Genomic DNA, 12,447 nt, shown 5'->3' with positions numbered 1-12,447 from the left:
AAGACTTACCTCTTAGTCCAATCAGCTGCTGGAAGTCTCTGTCTCAGGGAACAGTTGCAGTCTCAGAGGGTGGGTAGGATTTGGGGAGGTGGGGCTTGGGTTACAGGGTCTGATGGGGGATGGCAGTAGTCTTTTCCAAATGATCAACAATTATACATGTCTGATGAAATGTATAATTTCATTTTAGACAAGTAATTTGGTCTTAACTCAAATGATTTACATGTAGCACAAATACTTTAAAATAGCATGTATCATCATCAGGGTAAAACATTTTGACAATTACTCATTTATTGTCTTACTTCCACTCCTCTCTCTCTCTCTCTCTCTCTCTCTCTCTCTCTCTCTCTCTCTCTATTTTTCCATGCTTCTCTCTGTCCCTCACTCTTTCTCTTCCTCCCCCCCTCTCTCTCCACTGTTGTATATGGTTCAATGTATATCTCCATAAATTTATGATATTTATCTTAAAAACAATGAAATTTTTATTTATAGCATGCTACATGTGTTTAATGGGAGGATTTTGACTGGTCCTGTGTTATAAATCACTGCAGTTTTTGCAACTTGCATTAAACTCTTTGTGTCTAAAATGTATCTGAGTTTCCTCAGAGCCCATCCTCCATATGCAATAGACCATGCAAGCCTCAACACAGAAAATCCCCTCCGGAGGGAAAGGCTGTCTGCTGTTTTGACTGTAATCTCTGTCCAGAAAATGAAATTTCCAACATGATGAGTAAGGATGTGATTCACAAAAATAATCAACAGATTGTTTATTTTCTCCCATATTTAAATAGTTCCCAATTAGTCCTTTGGGGAAATGAAAAGATGAATTTCATTATGAGTTTGAAACCATCAGTAACAGTACTATTTGAAATACGACATTCTCTGTCTTTTTAGTTATTTTATTAAGAATTTTTTTCATTCATTTTACATACCAAAGATCCCCTCTCCCCTCTTCCTGCCACCTCCCAGCCACTTCCTCCCAACCTCCACCCTACCCAACATAAAGACACACCTCCCATGGGGAGGCACATCCAGGTGTGGCAAGTCCAAGCCCTTTCCCCAGCCTCAAAGCTGCACGAGGTGTCCTATCATAGGTAGTGTGCTCCAAACAGCCTGCTCATGAACAAAGGATGGATTCTGATTCTACTGCCAGGGGACCCAACAAGAATATCAAGCTACATAGTTGTCTCAACATGCAGAGGCCCTAAGTCCAGCATGGTTATGCAGGTTCAACAGCCATTGATCCAAATTTCATGAGTTCCCACTGGTTTGGTTTATTTGTCTTTGCAGGCTTCCCCATCATGATCCTGCTCATAGAATCTCTCTTCTCTCTCTTTGTCTGGACTCCTGGAGCTCAGCCTGGTGTTTGGCTGTGAATCTCTGCTTCTGCTTCCATGATTCACTGCAGAAAAGCTCTGTTATAATTATAGTTAGGATATTCGCCAATCTGATGACTGGGGTAAGCCAGTTCAGTTCAGGCACTCTCTCCACTATTTCTAGTAGTCTAAGATGGGGTCATCCTTGGGGATTCCTGGCAACATCCCTAGCACCAGGTTTCTCTCTATCCCCATGATATCTCCCTCTATCATTGTATCTCTTTCATTGCTTTGCTATGCCATCCCTGTCCCAGCTAGACCATCCCATTCCCTTATGTTTCATCCCCCATCACCTACCCTCCATTGCCCAACCCTCATCTTGTTTATTTATGGAGATCACATCTATTTCCCCTTCCCAGGGTGATTCATGCATCCCTCTTTGGGTCTTCCTTGTAAGCTAGTTTCTTTGGAGTTTTGGGTTGTTGTATGGTTATCCTTTGCTTTACATCTAGTATCCACTTATGAGTGGGTACATACCATATGTGTTCTTCTGAGTCTGGGTTACCTCACTCAGGATGATATTTTCTAGTTCCATCCATTTGCCTACAAGTTTCATGATGTCTTTGTTTTTCTCTGCTGAGTAGTACTCCATTGTGTATATGTACCACAGCTACACCACTCTTGGGCTTATTCCCAAGACATGTTCAATCATACCACAGGGACACATACTTAAATATGCTCATAGCAGTATAATTCATAACAGCCAGAACCTGGAAACAATCTAGATACCCCTCAATGGAAGAATGGATTAAGAAAATGTGGTACACTCTTTGTCTTTTTAACTACATAATGTTGGAACAATCTAGACCCAAAAACATAAATTTTCTCCTGGATATTATAGGAGAGTACTAAACATTACTGCTGCAACTTATTTCATCATAACATTCAGCATTTTTCATAAGTTATATCTACTTTGCAGTTTACTTAAGGTTTATATGCTATAAATCCTAATATTACCTGGACCACCCAATGTCTCTAACAAAGGAAGAAATATTCAGTGATTTTCTACCATTTTTTAGAAATACTCATTTTTATATTTTGTGCTATGTTAGATTAGTGCTGTCATGGTAATTTATATTTCCAGCCCTACTCTATTTCACAGGTTAGTTGAGATGCCATCATATTGAACTCTGAATTAAAGATTTTTCTCATATTGATAAAAAATAATTCACAGAGAGTTTTTTTTAATTAAGTAAGAGGTGGACTCAACATTGATATATAGAAACTTTGGGAACTATATTTTATATAATATATGGAGTCCTGAAAGATGGAATTAATTACTGTTGTAGTGAAGAGAAATAGCAAAATAATTAACTAGCAGTTTCATTTAGATCGAGATCAGCATTTCAATATAATTCTATTTGATTTGTCCACTAGGAATGTGAAAAACTAGTACAGATATTTAAAAAGTTACACTAAAATTATAAACATATTTGACTATGAAACCAGAAACTAATGCAAAAAAAATTAAACATTTGAATAGACTAATGTATAAAAATTGTATTGATTCAATGATACAATCACATATATAACAAATCCAAAAGACAAATGTATTGACTTTTGTGTTGGTTGAACACAAGGATACAACACTCAAGTTTACTTAATTCTCCTGTTCCTACTTAAAAAGCATGGGTGTAGCCCTGGAACTTTCATCTGGACAAGAGGTGAGCACCTGGGGTCATACCCAGAGAGGCCTGTGCCAACGTTACATCCCTGGGCACAAGTAATTCCGGGGAAGCCCTGCCCAACTTGGCCCCAGGTTCTGGTCATTTGGTGGGACACCCCCATGCTCACTGGGAAGGTTCCCCTTCTCTAAGACCCCCAGCAGAACCTCCATTCTCCACGCCCTGCCCCCACACCCATGCACCCAAGACCCCAGCCACTTCCTGAGAGTTAGTGGCCAGCCCCCAGCTTCCATCCAGCCCCAAACTCCCATCTGGACCAGAGGTGAGTGCTAAGGGTCATTCCCAGGGAGGCCTGCCCCTAGATCCCATCCCTGGGCACCAGCCATTCAGGGGAAGACCAACCCAACTTGGCCCCAGTTTCTGGCCATTAGGCCTGCCCTGCAGGAATGTTCCCCTTTTCCAAGTCCCCAGGCAGACATTGTAATCTCCATGCCCTGCCTCCAAACCCATATGCCCAAGACCCCAGCAACTTCCTGAGACTTAGAGACTAGCCCCCAGCTCCCATCCAGCCTAGAACTCCCATCAGCACCAGAGAGCTGCCATCTGGACCAGAGAGAGGCTTCTTGAATCTATCAGTTCTCTATGGACCAAGAGGACTGATAAGACCAACAACGAATTCACAAGGAGATGGGCAGATGTCCAGGCAGAACTACATACAACAAAATAAAGAGAAATACAGCATCACCAGAACCTAGCCCTCCTCCAACAGCTAGACCTGAATACCACAATATGGAAGAAGCAGAAGAAAGTCACCTTATGAATAACATCAAGAAGATGCTAGAGGCTTATAAAGAAGAAATCAGAAATGAAATGGAGGAACAGAGAAACAAAAAATGGAAGGAACACTATAAAAACTAGAGGAAAGGACAAATAAAGTAGAAAAAAACAATACATCCCTGAAAGAAAATCATGAAAAAGCAATGAAACACATGAGGGAAACAGTCCAAGACCTGAAAAGGGAACTGGATAAAATGAAGAAGACACAAACTGAGGGAATGCTGGAAATAGAAAATCTGAGTAAAAGATCGGGAAGTTCAGATGAAAGTATAAGCAACAGTATGCAAGAGATGGAAGAGATGATCTCTAGTGTTGAAGATGCGGTAGAAGAAATAGATACATCAGTCAAAGAAAACACCAAAGCCAAAAAAGTCATGTCCCAAAATGTTCAAGAATTTAGAGACACTATGAAAAGATCAAACCTATGAATAATAGGGAAAGAGGAAGGAGAAGAATACCAACTCAAAGGCACAGAAAATACGTTCAACAAGATCATAGAAGAAAACTTTCCCAACTTAAAGAAGGAAATTCCTATGAAGATACCAGAAGCCTTCAGAACACCAAACAGACTAGACCCCAAAAAAGTCCCCTCAACACATAATAATTAAACATCTAAATGTACAGAATAAAGAAAGAATATTAAGAGCAGCATAGGAAAAAGGCCAAGTGACTTATAAAGGCAAACCCATCAGAAAACACCCGATTTCTCAAAGGAGACTTTGAAAGCCAGAAGGACCCAGAGAGATGTAATGCAGACACTAAGAGACCAAGGATGCCAGCCTAGACTAACATACCAAGCAAAATATTCAATCATTATAGATGTAGTGAACAAGACATTCCAAGACTAAGCCAGATTTAAGCAATGCTTATCCACAAACCCAGCCCTATAGAAAGCACTAGAGGAAAAATTCCAACCTAAGGAAGTCAGATATACCCTCAAAAACACAGGCAATAGATAACACCACAGCAGTAAACCCCAAAGAAAAAAAGTACACATGCACTACAACCAAAAAAAAAATAACAGGAATGAACAATCACTGGTCATTAATATCCCTCAATATCATTGGACTTAAATTCACCAATAAAAAGACACAGGCTTACAAAATGGATATGAAAGCAGGACCCATCTTTCTGCTGCATACAAGAAACACACCTCAAATTCAAAGATAGACACTACCTAAGAATAAAAGGCTGGGAAAAGATTTTCCATTCAAATGATATAAGAAGCAAGCAGGTGTAGCCATCCTACTATCCAGCAAAATAGACTTCAAACTAAAATCAATCAAAAGAGATCAAGAAGGCCATTATATACTCATCACAAGAAAGATCCACCAAGATGAAGTTTCAATACTGAACATTTATGCCCCAAACACAAGAGCACCCACATATGTAAACAAAATGTTACTAAATTTAAATCACATATAAAACCCCACACATTAATAGTAGAAGACTTCAACATCCCAGTTTCACCATTGGACAGATCTCCCAAATCAAAACTTAACAGACAAATAAAGGACTTAACTGATGTTATGACACAAATGGACTTAATCTATATCTACAGAGCATTTCATCCTAACAAAAAAGAATATACCTTCTACTCAGCACCCCATGAAAAATTATCTAAAATCGACCACATACTTAGCCACAAAGCCAATCTCAACAGATACAAAACAATTGGAATAACCTCCTGTGTTCTATCAGACCTCCATGGTTTAAAGTTAGATTTCAAAACAACAAAAACTACAGAAAACTTACAATCTCATGGAAACTGAATAATGCTCAACTGAATCACCAATGGGTTAAGGAAGAAATAAAGAAAGAAATTAAAGACTTCCTAGAGAGCAACAAAAAATGAAGACACCACATACCCAAACTTATGGGACACTATGAAATCTAAGAGGGAAATTCATAGCACTAAATGCCCACATAAAGAAGTTGGAGAAATCTCACACTAGTAACTTAACAGCACACATGAAAGCTCTAGAACAAGAAGAAGCAAAGTCTCCTAGGAAGAATAGATGGCAGGAAATTATCAAATTGAGAGCTGAAATCAATAAAATAGAAACAAAGAAAACAATACAAAAAATTAATGAAACAAAGAGTTGGTTTTTTGAGAAAATAAACAACATAGACATGCCCTTATCCAAACTAACCAAACACAGAGAGAATATCCAAATTAACAAAATCAGAAATGAAAAGGGGGACATAACAACAGACAATGAGGAAATCCAGAGAATCATAAGGTCATACTTCAAACACCTCTACTCCACAAAACTGTAAAATCTTAAAGAAATGGATAATTTTCTGAGTAGGTACCACATATCTGAGTTAAATCAAGACCAGATAAACTATTTAGATATTCCAATAACCCCTAAGGAAATAGAATCAGTCATTAAAATTCTCCCAACCAAAAAAAAAGCCCAGGACCAGATGGTTTCAGTGCAGAATTCTACCAGATCTTCAAAGAAGAGTTAATACTCTTTAAATTGTTCCACACAATAGAAGCAGAATCAACATTACTAAACTCCTTCTATGAAGCTACAATTACCCTGATTCCTAAACCAAACAAAAAACTCATCTTTGTATATGATACAATAATTACATTCTCGCTATTTTTCCAAAGTGAAAATAAAATGGAAAAACATGAGTGTTCATTGCAGTTGTATTTATTAGTCTCTAATGAAAACAACAAAGATGGCTGTCCATAGATGGATGGAAGAACTGTTGTGACATAATAACACACAGTTCCAGAAAACATCCTACTGTGGTATGTGATAGCAGATGGTTCTCAAGAACATTCCATGTTAAAAAAGAGTAAGCACTATGTGACTCATTTATAAGAAATTCCAGAATACATAGTGTAGATGTAACCAACCATCTTATTAAATAAGAAACACAGAACCCTTCCTCCTGTGGTGTGATTTTGATTGTATGTTAATAAACAAAGTTGCCCCGGGGGTCAGAGCTATTAGAGCCATAGACAGAGTGTGGCGGTGGTGGCACACGCCTTTAACCCCACAGATCTCTGTGTATTCAGGGATACAGTCAGCATTGGAGACATATGCCTTTAAGACCTGGGGGGCTGTACATACAGACAGTGACGAGGCAGTCACGTGTTTGGGTTTACAACCAATGAGAAGGCAAAATGACTATGAAACGACTTACACACAGGGAAATAGTTCTCTTTTGGGAAGCTAAGACCACCACAGGAGGAAGGGTGAGATTTTAGCTCTGAGCTCTGATCTCTCGGCTTTCTCTTTTACATTGGTTCTGTGTTTCTTATTTAATAAGATGGTTGGTTACATCTACAACATAGAACTTGCCCATGGCAGTAGAGTATCAGTGATTGCTTGGGGTGGAGAGTACTCAGCTCAAAATGTACTCATTTCAAAGGAGTACAGAATTCCAGGGTGCTGGAATATTCTATGTCTTAAAGAGAGTAGTTACTACACAAAATTCAATTGAAAAACTAAATCCGCCCCCGCAACTCAGAGGAATAGAAAAGAAGAACTGTTGCATTGCTGAATAAGTATTGAGCCAGAGCAAGTAAGAAAAAAGATAGGGAGAAGTCCAGGTCTTGTACAGAGCCCATCAGATGCTTCTCATTATGTGTATTCTCAACATCAACAGTCCCCAGTAACTAAAGAGAAAAGTGCTGCATTTGTCTCACAGGGTTCATCCCAGGTTCCAGCTTTCATTGGTAATTGGCATGGCCATCTGCATTTGCTAATTGGTTCCATCAAAGGCAAATCAAACATCTCACATGACCATGACAGGATGCAGTTTTGTGACTTTGAGCTAGGTGATAGATGTGACTTGGATTTGGGTTCTTGCTCTCCTATAGGTAGTGGGTAGTAAGATTGCTGGCTTCCCCTTGTGACCATGTTTCAAAAAGAAGGCTCTCACATTTCAGTGGAAACATCACTGGGTCCTCACATGGCAAAGGAGTAATCAGGTTTTTTTTAAGATATGCATATATTTCAAAGAGATAGAAAGGACTGAAGATTAGTTGGTCCTCTGTGTCTGCATGTTTCATGTTTACAAATTTAACCAACCATATGAAAAATATTTGGAAAGAATGTACCTGAATATATACACATTTTTTTTCTTGCTATAATTCTTTAAATAGTAATGTAGATAGCATTTAGAAAAATAGCAATAGCAAGTTTATCCTAGGGCCTATGGCCATCTAGCCAAGGCCTTTCATCAGAATTACAGTACCAGGAGTGAAATTCCTTACTATGGGACACATGTCAAATCCTATCAGAAATCAGTTAGTTACCTATAACAGTCATGCCAGTATTGTACTAGTGGACCAGCTTGTCTGGAAAATTGCTATTGAAGCAATTGAGGAACTAGCGATGGATAAGACCATGGATGTTTTCATTCTCTCAGCAGTCCCTGTTGCACTTCCTGGCCCTACAAAAGCATGTAGTTATGATGGGTAACCAAGGCCAACAGGCTAGATAATCTACATGCCCACTGCTTCCTGAGGATCGATTGGTAGTTGATAGTTTGTGGGAATGGAAAATCATTCTTTTTGGAGGATGTAGCCAACAATAGGACTCCCATGCTCCACTGGATGGCTCTAACCCCTTGGACATATGGGTGGCAATACCTGGGCTTCAGCAGGGAGTGTGAAGCTTCTTATTTTTTGTTTGTGTTTGCCTTCATAGAAGTTCATATATGAAGTCCAAGTTTCTCTGTGCCTCTTCATATATGGATATTATGCCTGAGAAACAGGATAAGAATGCAAGCAACTTTCAGGAGTCTTGGGAGAGTAGACAGAGAGAGCTGGCAGCCTAGACAGTCATCCAAATTTCCTCTGTAAAGTTGGAGCATCTGTCTTCAGCCCACAGGTTTAGAGTCTCTCAATCACTTCTCTCTGTGTCTTGTAGAATGTCTGGGATTTGTTCTTCAAACCAGGAACCTGAAGGACCATTTGGCCAAGCAAAGTTCAGTGATCACCTCCCTATGGGTCCTGCATGTCTAGTCAATACATTTTCTCAAGAAGTCCAGGTGAGAACTGTTTCTTGTCCAAATGTCTATTTTGCCAAGGAGAAGATAAACTCCATATGGAGTCTTCAGTGACCATCCTTCTCTCTGAAATAAATCAGTGCTGCCAGGAGCAGACAGGTCTCACTGTCCAGAAAGTATCTTAGTCCAATTGGGTGCTAGTGGGTTCTGCTCAAGAAACAGTTGCAGTCTCCAACAATACTCTTTAAATTGTTCCACACAATAAAAACAGAAGGAACATTACCAAACTCATTTTATGAGGCTACAGTTACTCTGTTGCCCAACCCAAACAAAGATGCAACAAAGAAAGAGAAATACAGACCAATCTCCCTCATGAATGTTCATACAAAAATACTCAATAAAATATTGGCAAACAGACTCCAAGAACACATCAAAAATATCCACCATGATCAAGTAGGCTTTATCCCAGAGATGCAAGGGTGTTTCAGCATATGAAAATCTGTCAATGTAATACACCATATAAAAAAACTGAAAGAAGAAAAACCACATGATCATCTCACTAGTTGCTTAAAATGCCTTTGACAAAATCCAGCACCCCTTCTTGATAAAAGTCTTGGAGATATCAGGAATACAGGGAACATACCTAAACATAACAAAGGCAATTTACAACAAGCCAACAGCCATGATCAAATTAAATGCACAGAAACACAAAGCGATCCCACTAAAATCAGGAAGAAGAGTTCTAGGGAGGTCTCAGGAATCTACAAAGATGACTCTACCATCGACTACTGGCAATGGTTGAGAGGGTGCCTGAGTTGACCTACTCTGGTGATCAGATGGCTGAATACCCTAACTGACATAGAACCATCATACAGTGACTGATGGAAGCAGATGCAAGATCCAGCCAATCTCAAGCAGAATTCTAGGAGTCCAATGGGCGAGAGAGAGGAGGGATGCTATGAGTAAGAGATAATGAGATCCCGATTGGAAAAAGTACAGAGACAACTAACCAAACTGGTGGAAATGCATGAAGTGTGGACCAATAGCTATGGAGCCCCCATGGCACTGGACTAGGGCCTCTGGATAAGTGAGACAGTTGTTTAGCTTGAACTGTTTAGCGGCCCCCAGTTAGTGGGACTAGGACCTGTCTCTAGTGCCTGACCCAGGTTTTTGGAAACTAGTGCCTATAGTAAGACCCTGTGCAGCCTTGGTGCAGGGTGGAGGGGCTTGGACCTGCCTTAACTGAATGTACCAGCCCTGTCACTCCCCATGTTAGAACTTCCCTTGGAGGAGGTGGGTTGGTGGGGAAGATTCAAGGGTGGGAAGAGGAATGACAGTGGAATCTGTGGCTGATATGCAAAATGAATAGAAAATCTCTTAATAAAAATTTTTAAAATAAATATAAGAAAATTTAAAAAAGATTTGTGTTATATTGGACAATACAAATCAAGAGAAGGAAAAAAGTTCAAGAGAAAGCACAAGAATCCAAGACCCATTCATTCACCCACTCAGGATTCACACAAAGACACTAAACTGGGAGCCATAATACAAATACAAAGGACCTGGTTCTGATCCATGCAGGTCTTGTGAATGTTATCTCAATTTTTGGGTTAAAATGATCATTGGACATGTTGATTTAGAGGGGCTTGTATTCTTGTTGTACAATCAATCTGACCCTCACATTCTTTTTGCTTCCCCCTGTGAGGAGCCCTGAGCTCTGAATGGAGAGTTTTACTTAGTGCTGGTTGTTTCAAGATCTCTCACCTTCTTTATAGTGTCTGGTGGTGGATCTCCATAGTTGTGTCCATGTGCTGTAGAAGGAACCTTCTCTGATGACAAGGGAAGAGACAGTAATTTTTAAGTATAGCAGGAATTCTTTAGGAATCATCTTACCACTACATTTTTTCTTTTCATGGATCGCTATTACTTAATTTTATCCTATGTCTCTGTGTTATCTAGACTCAGGGTCTTGAGCATGTAAGCAGTGTAGGGTAAGTTCTCTCTTGTGGGGTGTGCCTTAACTCGAATCAGTTATCTGCTGTTACTAGCTTTTTGTCACCGTTCCCCCAGCTTATCTTTCAGGAAGTACAGCATTATGTGCATTAGGTTTGTACCTGGCCAATTGTCTACATTTTGCTTTTGGGAGCTTACAGATTAGTTCCTATAGCAAATATACTGGAATATGGGAGAAAAGGCATTATGTAGCAACTGGCTTGATGTCTCCATCTTCAATGAGTTCTGTAGGTGCCCTCTTCAGCAATGGAACCTTGCTGTCAGTGTGTGGAGAGCAAATCTTTACTCTTAGTAACATCCTGGATATATTTTTCTGGATCCCTGTGGGTCACTTTTGGCCAAAAACTCAATTAGATGTAACCCAATCTGGGTACTAAAAAAATTCATTTGGTGAAAAAAAGATGAGCAGCTGGGACACTGTATACCATAATATTGACAATTTCATTAAGATACCATTATGTAACGAGCCCAGGACCTAGTACCACTACCTAGATTCATCCCAAACAGATCAAGCCAATTGACTGTCTCACCTATTCAGAGGGCCTGATCCAGTTGGGGGCCCCTCCGCCTTTGGTTCATAGTTCATGTGTTTCCATTCGTTTGGTTAGTTGTTCCTGTGCTTTATCCAACCTTGGTTTCAACAATTCTCGCTCATATAAACCCTCCTCTTTCTCACTAATTCGACTCCCAGCACTCCACCTGGGACTTATGCAGGGACGCTTGGCTCAATCTGGGAGGAGGGCACTGGACCTGCCTGGACTGAGTCTATCAGGTCGATCCCAGTCCTCGGGGGAGACCTTGATCTGGAGGAGGTGGGAATGTGGGGTGGGCTGGGGGGAAGGGGAAGGGGGAGGAAGGGACAGAACAAGGGAATCTGTGGCTATTATGTAGACCTGAATAGTATTGTAAAATAAAAAAAAATAAAATAAAATAAGATACCATTATGTACATATATATTTAAGGAAGTTTCAACTGCAATAAGATTCTATACTACTCTCCAAAAGCCCTTGATTTTAGATATTTCTGTCCATATTCTCTTGCATAGCTTCTTCTTCCCTTCCTTTCCTCAGTTGATCATCCCATTCTAGCCCTTCACCCTTAGCCATCAATAACTGTCCATTCAATATCACTTCCCTAATGAGATCTAACTATTTCCTCCAGTCCTTCATCCTATACATATTCTCTGTGGTTCCATCAATTGTAGTTTTGTTATGAATGACTTCTCAGCTAATACAGACATATAAGCAAATATATGCAATATTTATCTCTCTGATTCTAGAGTGCCTCACCTGGTATAATTTTTTTCTCATTCCACCCATTTTCCTGCAAATTTCATGGTATCATTATTTTATCAGCTGAGTAATATTCCATTATAGAAATGCTCCACAGTTTCTTTATGTATTCTTCTGTTTAGGAGAATGTATGTTGGTTTTTAAATTCTGACTATTATTAATGGAGTAACAAGAAACATAAATGAGCAAAGGTCTTAGTGGTAGGATGACACAGCCTTCGAATATATGCCCAAACATGATTTAGCTAGAACTTGAGGTAGATTGATTGCCATCTTCTAGACAAACTGCCACACTGATTTTCATAGTGACTCTGTGGTTTTGTACTCCTAT

Source organism: Peromyscus maniculatus, chromosome 1 (genome assembly GCF_049852395.1).
Source record: "Peromyscus maniculatus bairdii isolate BWxNUB_F1_BW_parent chromosome 1, HU_Pman_BW_mat_3.1, whole genome shotgun sequence".
NCBI classification, from domain to species: Eukaryota; Metazoa; Chordata; class Mammalia; order Rodentia; family Cricetidae; genus Peromyscus; species Peromyscus maniculatus.
The sequence above is the reverse complement of the archived record's forward strand: the minus strand, read 5'-3'. Positions refer to the sequence as shown.